The following is a 7,686-nucleotide window of genomic DNA, read 5'->3' on the forward strand; positions in this document are numbered from 1 at the left end:
GGGGAATCATAGCCTGAGAGCTGTATCCACATTACACGGGGCATGCAAATCGCTCCAATCAGTGAGCCAACTGAAATAGCATCTGGAGAGCTGTATAAATAAGACTTTGGGTATCTTTAATATCATTAATCCCGACTAAACCAACTGCGGAGGGGAAAAACAATATAAAACTGGGAAGCAATAACTGTAATTATCATTCTTTTGTTAAAAAACGTTCACATTCAAAGTAAAAAGCTAATAATGACAAGATGCTTTTTGTCGCCTAAATGTCCAATTCTAAGCGTTTTGTTTGGCTTTTTTATTGTCTGCACACACACACATACAAACACACACACACATAGACACACACACACACACACACACTGACACATACACAAACACAGTCATCTGCCTTTTCTCTTGGTTTCTCTCTCTCCTCCATAATCAGGCCTGGTTTCCTCCCAATAGGAAAACATCCCTCTTTCCTCCTCGCCTGCGTCTGTCAGCGATTCTGTGTGGGCCTGGACTCAACTCAGCCCGTGGGCCAGAAATATCCCCCCATGGCTCCTCTGAATGGGACAGGCCACACAGACCACAGGCACACAGCCCTAAAAATACAGAGAGGCTCGGCCACAGCTCCCCTCGTTCATTCATTAGCGCCGAACAGACTCGGGGGCTAACGGAGGGAGAGAAGCGCCGGGGGGGGGGAGGGGGGGGGCACAGTGATGTCATGATGACACCGACTGGTAGAGGTGTGTGGAGGAACAATGGCTGTCGACTAGGTGACGACTTGGCATCTCATCCACGCCCCGAAGAGGAAGGAGCTGAATAATAATAAGAGAGACAAAAAATTATTCTGGCTGCTCTTGAATAAGTAGCGATGGAGGTGGCGTGGGAGAAATGCATTAGAAGTCATAAAGCTGTCACGCCACGATGATTGATAGGCCTCGGGCTGTTCTCTCACTGCAGATAACTGTTGTCTCATCTCAACGCGATCCATTATCTCCCCGATGTGATGACAGGCAGAGTGAGACAGAAGGTGAGAAAGAGCGTGTTTAATTGCGGCGGCATTGTTAAACGGAGACGAGTTCTTTGTCTGCATTCCTCGCGCTCCACGCCGCATACACTTCCCCACTGTGTGCGACGCTAGCTCCGCCGTTTTTTTTTGGGGCGGCTGCTCCATGTGTGGGCACCGTTTCATACACATTCCTTTCCTCCGAGCCGCCAACAGACGGGACAGGCCCGGGCCGGATCCCGTGATGTGTGTACAGTACGCGAGCACGGGAGCCTATTTGCGTGTGTCTGTTTAGCGAATATGAAAACGTTCTCATGGAGTTCATAGAGATGTGTTCTGTGTTTGAGTGTTTGTCTGTGTGTGTGTGTGTAGCGGAGAAAGCACGCTGCATATTTGTGTTTTTTAAGTATACGCGAAGGGCACGGCGCGCGCCCCCGTGTGTGTGTGTGTGTGTGCGCGTGTGCGCGTGTCTGAGTGTGTAAACAGCTGGCAAGCCTGCCTGTGGTGCTGTGTAAACAGAAGTGAAGGTATTCTGGCTGAGGTTACGAGGTGGGGGGGTGGGGGGGGGGGGGGATGCCGGGGCTGAATAAGGCATTTAGTGCTGACAGTTAAAAATACCCTGAGCAGGGCTAGCGGTGCTGCTGCCGCCGCAGCTATAGCGGCGATACGCCCATGTCGGGCCTGATCTGGGGCTGCGGCCTACATGCTAAACCTGATGTAAGATAATGGTTAACCAGAGGTATGAGTGCAGGCCTCCCACACATGAAGACATGTGGCTTCTTCACGGGCATGAACCAGGACGTCTGAGAGTCAAACGTAAACAAAGTCTTTGTCGTTTCGGCGTCTCTCGACACTCGACAATATCGGAGGCGGCGGGAAGATTTATGGGCGCGGAGGCAAATTGTTGATTAAACCTGAGCCCCATAAAACAGACCGCACGGCTCAGTCTGAGAGATGGAGTTCAAGTTTATCAGACAAAACATGATTAAACTAGAATGGGCACTCGGTAGAGCGCATACCTTCGCATATCACAATATTGGGCATTGAATTATGAACATTTTGGCATTAGTTGCATGCAAATTGGATATAAATTGACCGAGCTATGGTAAAAAGAAGATTTTGACCTTTACCTTGACCTTTGACCCGATCGATCCCAAAGTCTAATCAAATGGTCCCCGGATAATAACCAATCATCCCACCAAATTTCATGCGATTCAAGAAGATGTTGACCTTTTTCATGACCTTGACCTTGACCTTTGACCCGATCGATCCCAAAATCTAATCAAATGGTCCCCGGATAATAACCAATCATCCCACCAAATATCATGCGATTCGGTTTAAAACTTTTTTTGTTATGCGAATAACACGCATACAAATAAATAAATAAATACACGGCGATCAAAACATAACCTTCCGCATTTTCAATGCGAAGGTAATGAAGCAATACACAATACTGTTACATGGCATTATGATAAATAGAAAGCTTTATACTGCATGTTTAGGTGAGAAAAGTATTGTTTCATTTACAACTAAATCATTTCATGAAATAAATCAAAAATGTTAAAATATGATGGAAACTTTTCCTATTTATTGGGTCTTGGCAAACACTGTTAATTCATCTATTTACAATTTGACACATTCATACATTTCCGTAATTCATATCTGATAATTAGATGGACGTATTTGTCCAGAGTCTGTTGGAAGAAAATGCTTCTTTTTAAATCATATTTATTGATTTCTTCAGCTATATTCTTGTCTGTACACCTTTTACTTTATTTAGTTTATTATATTTAAACTATGTCTGGTCTTGTTTGGGTCGAACATTCATAAATTACCTGGATTAGAGCAACGCACAGGCTCAGGCGAGGTTGCTTATACATTGGGACTGAAACAACAACTTAATTCCACTGATTCAATCTGGCCATTAAATCATTTTAGTCAGAGGCAAATGGAGAGCTGTTTGCTGTTTATCAGGCTGAAAGGCTTCCACTCGCTCATTTATTGATAGCATTACAGTAATATAGGTGTTTACGATAGGTGTGGGGCTTATTTAGAGTTAATAAAACATTCTCTTTCCTATGTAATGAAGGATGCTGTTTGACATAAGTGCTTTTTGTTTGTTCTGTTTGGTCTCGAGTGTGAGGGGAGGACCATTAACTTGAGACAAACATTTTTACCAGTGGTTTGTGAAAGCCTTCTCGGAGGAGAGGCACTGATGCACAGTGGGCTGTCATCATCACGTAGGATCTTTTCACAAGAAACAGCAATAAAATAAAAGAAGTTAGCTTTGAATTTAATGTTATATAATGTGAATGTTGTTGAAAAATGTGTACATTGAAGTAACTTGGGTAAAAAAGGTGTGAATACAGTCAAGATTATGCATTTCCATGGATGTTTAGATCTGGTGTGCTCAACACTTGCTATTAAAGCCCAAGATGTCGGAATACAGTCGAGCTCTAGTAGAAAAAAAGGACCAGTGTCTTTATAGGGGAGGGCAGGTTGGTAGAGGGGATATGGTTGAAAAAATATAAAACAGAATTTGTGTTTTTGTGTTAAATTTGATAATGTCCCCCTCGGGGTTCCAGGAACCCGTGGATGGGGCTGAGTGGGGAGCGCACGACAGGGCTTCAAACAGCAGCTATTGAAGAGTTTCAGTTCACAGGACCCTCCAAACAGCCAAACCGCTTCAAACGTCAGCCAAACAAGATCCACATTGTTCAACGGTATGCCCAAAGTGGCCATAACCCGAGCACGGGCCCATAAACAACTTCTAATTGGTTTAATTATCATATAATTTAAAAAATATGTTTTAATATAGGGTCTATCCTTTTATTTACCCAGAGCGAAGTGGAAATAAGACTTGGGCCCAGTAACAAATCCAATATGTTCATTATGTAAACACCTTAAAGAGCTGAGAGAGAGAGAGAGAGAGAGGGGGGGGGGGGAGAGTCAAAATATGTAGAGATTAAATATAAGTGGGGTTTGCACTAAAGTGCTGCGAAAAAAAATGCAAAAAGAAGACTTCAAACTGAATGTTTGGTGCGTGGCATGAAAACCCAAACACACGGCGGCACAGATAGAACAATGTCCAAAACCACTTCTGTTTTTGTTTTTCCGAGAGAGAGCTGACGGATGATGTACAGAGGAAGCGGGCCGAGTGTTTCACAACAACCGCTTCCTTCCTGGATGGAGGTCGGAGTGGCGGAGAGGGGACGAGAGAAGAGGAAAGGTCACAGATCGACAAAGAGGCCGTTCAGGAGAGTTCGTCGGCTCCTCCCTTCAAATTGCGAGCGGCGGAGGAGAGTAAATAAACCGCCTGCCGCCCGCCGACCCGCCGACCCCCCGATCAATACTCTCTCTTTGGACCGCTCGCCGTGGAGTGTTGACACTCGGAGGGCCTGGAACACTGGCCCATAAACGTGTGAGGACACACTGTACCACGATCACAACACACAGGAATGTGCAGCATGTTTAAATGTCTGCCTCATTGGCAAGCCTGATGCGGAATGCCACAGAATGACTGCTTGGCACAACAACAATGGAGTCATGCAAATGAGATGGCAGAGCCCGGCCGTGTCTGTTCATGTCGGAGGAGTTGGGAGCTGTGGTTACAATCAGAAATAATACGTGGGATTTACTCAAGTGTGTGGCCTGTTCTGCAACGCAGACCTGCAGGGAAGCAGATCTCACCCTCGTGGAGACACTTTTCTTTGAAATGGACTGAGAGATGTCTGCGTTGCTTCTCACTGTAATTACGAAGCCCGTTGAATACCCTCTGATTATATTCAAAAATCATTAGTTGCTTTCAGTTTCAGTTTCAGTGACTTGACAGCTATGTTTTATATCATAATGTGTTTGCATTTAAATACAGTTATCTTACATTTCTACTGGATTGTACCTACTCTGGTAGAAAGGTTACTGGTTTTATGCGTAATGGACGTTAGAGACAGAGACATCATTATTTATGGATATACAATGCTGGTTGAAATTATAAATTAAAAAAGAGCGTTGAAAAAGTTTTTTAAAGGTAGTGAATGCATTTATTTTTGTCTTCAAGCCAACGTTTGGTAAGAAAGGCTGAATTGTAAACAGACGAAATCTTTAATACTCTAATTATGACTCATCATAAAGTTGGATTTTGCCGAATGTTATCATACAAGGAGTCACAATACAGTGAATTTGAGTCATCGAGTCATCAGACTGACTCAATAATCACAGTTACACAGCAATGTCTGTCAGCCCAGATTAGCTGTGCACAATACAATGAGCCAATGATGAAGGGTTAATCTGTAAAACCAGTGAATGTATGGAGCGGTGCATCTTAATGCCTCTGAATTCAACTTTTAATTTGTAAGAGAACAAATGTGCTCCTTCTTTTCTCCAAAGGGAACCGACGTGCGAGTGTTCAGCGTGGCGTCACGACATCGAGGGCAGGACGGAGACGCCATCGCGCCTCCTTTCACACCAAGTGCCACCGTGCCAGATCCGCGGCCTCGCAAATAATTTTGGGCGGCGCCAAAAATGAGGGTTAAATTGCCTCGAGTCACCGGATTCCGATTGGGGGAAATGTTAGCGGAGTGATTGGCAGTGAGAGCAGAACCACTTTTTTAAATGGAGGAGATGAAGATGAAGGGAGGAAAAAGAGATTGAGGCATCAGGACTGTTCCAAGAGTAAATCTGACTGTCAACATTGTTAGCCGTTGATCCGGCCCTCCGGCACGACACACGCTGCACGGCATGCCTGTTCGTGGGCGGGGGGGGGGGCTGGAGTAAGATCCAGAAATGTTCTGCTTAAGTGCCGAGGAAGACCAGCGCTGCTCTCACTGGTTGTTCGGTGTGCCCGTGACTTGAGGATTAAGCCTGAATGTTTTGTTAAACCGGCGATTACATTCCAGTGTCCTGTTTATGCGGGAAAACTGGCAACTGAGAGTCGCTCTGTGAAGGCCACACCGGAGCCGTCCTGCACATCCTCTCTCGCTCCGCTTTGGGGGCGAGCCTCGAAATAACGTGCGCTTAATTTGAAGCTTTGACCCCCGGGGATCACATCATCGTCTTCAAAATAAAACGGGTTCACTCCTCATCAGAGGCGAGAAAAGTGATGGAGCGACAGAGGGGAGGGGGGGGGGGAGGGCAAAGAGGGAGAGGCCGATAAATAAAGATAAATGGGACGAGAGGAAAACAGAGAGAGAGAGAGAGAGAGAGCGAGAGACAGCGATGGTGAAGGAGCATTCGGGTTGATGCGAGCCAAACGACAGGCGTCGGGACACGAATGTGAACACTTAATGGGCCGGGCCTCTGAAGTGGGCCTCCGCAGTCAAATGAAAAGCCTGTGGAGCTGGCTCCGGTGATGGATGAAGCGCTGTGCTCGCCGGGCCCTGACAGATTCTGGGAAAGCGTTTGAGCCTGTTCTGATAAAGAAACACGAGAAGAGCCAGCGCTGCTCGTCTCGCTCCCGACAGAGGAGCTTTAAAAAAGTGGCGTGCTGCAGCCAGACCGCCATTAACTTACGGAAAGCTGAATACCGATCACGCAATTTGCTGTGTGCCCTTATTTTATGATCAATACTTTAACGTGTGGCGATATCAACAGCCACAAGTATGAACTGGAAATGCTCTGTTCGGAAACAACGTTGTTTTCATTGGAATTGGAGGCAACCGGTGGCATCCTGCTCAGAGCCTGGCACCGAGCCCACTTCTCCCCAAGTTGTCTCCAGTCTGCTCTCTAATTGGTACCATCCCCCTCTCGGTAACTTCACAGGAGTCGGAGGTGATGGGGACCAGATGGAGACGAGCCGCTCCCGAGCCTCTCTTCTCTTCTCATCAGTGCGGTTTTCCTTCAGGCCCTCGGCTTATCTTATCTGTCTGCTGTCGCCATCGAAACGCTGTTTTTTTATTTATTTATTGCCTTCGGTTTCCAATACAATTGCCGCGGACTAAATCAATGTGCATTCAATTCAACTCCCACTTCCATCACGGCGGCCGCGATTGATCGGACGGGATCAGTTGTCCTTTCCTACGATAGGTGGATTGATTTGGCCTCAAAAGATTGTGCGCTGATTTGAGTAAAGTGGGCTGTGGTGTCTGACTCCTTGTGCAGACTTTCGACCTCTAATTTACACGCCTCCTGTCCTCACCTTCCTCCCCCGCCATCGTTTCCCAAAAGTGATCCAATACAGCCCGGGCCTAAAGCGCCGCTGTCCAGGCGAAGGTCGAACATCTTGGGCTCCCCACCCCGCGTACACAGACACACATTGATCCTACAGGCTGGTGTTCATTTCAGATTCCTGTTAGGATCCATCCACCTCATTGATTTAACCATCTCCTCTGATTAGGCAATTGAGGAGAACATAGCAGCGCTCCGATGGGCCGGATCAGCGAGACTTGCCCCAGAGGACAGCTGGGAGGAAGAGAAGGAAACCGGGGGAGAGAGACAGGCACAAAGAACGTGGCCACAGTCGAGTCTGAAATGTAAACATTACCATTTAAAATGATGACTTAGCAGATCGTATCAGCCCTAGCGAGCTCATTGAGCTACTGTTGGTTGAAGATTGCTGTGGAGCCGCATTTTAATGTTTCCAGTTGTTTCCAGAACTTCATAAAAAGGGTCTCAAATAGGCACTTGGTGGCTCTATGTATGGTTTCCTGCAAATAGACTAAAGCTAACATGTCCCAGAGCATCAGCATCCTCACCAG

General features: G+C 46.4%; 1 long non-coding RNA gene across 1 annotated transcript; it reads left to right on the forward strand.

Annotated features, from left to right (window-relative positions):
* Positions 1-753: 753 nt before the first annotated feature.
* Positions 754-5,013, forward strand: LOC130201617 (uncharacterized). Its single transcript, XR_008833218.1, has 2 exons — positions 754-1,018; positions 4,114-5,013. It is a non-coding gene; the product is annotated as an uncharacterized LOC130201617 (long non-coding RNA).
* The last annotated feature ends 2,673 nt before the right edge of the window (positions 5,014-7,686 follow it).

Source organism: Pseudoliparis swirei, chromosome 11 (genome assembly GCF_029220125.1).
Source record: "Pseudoliparis swirei isolate HS2019 ecotype Mariana Trench chromosome 11, NWPU_hadal_v1, whole genome shotgun sequence".
Classification (NCBI taxonomy): Eukaryota; Metazoa; Chordata; class Actinopteri; order Perciformes; family Liparidae; genus Pseudoliparis; species Pseudoliparis swirei.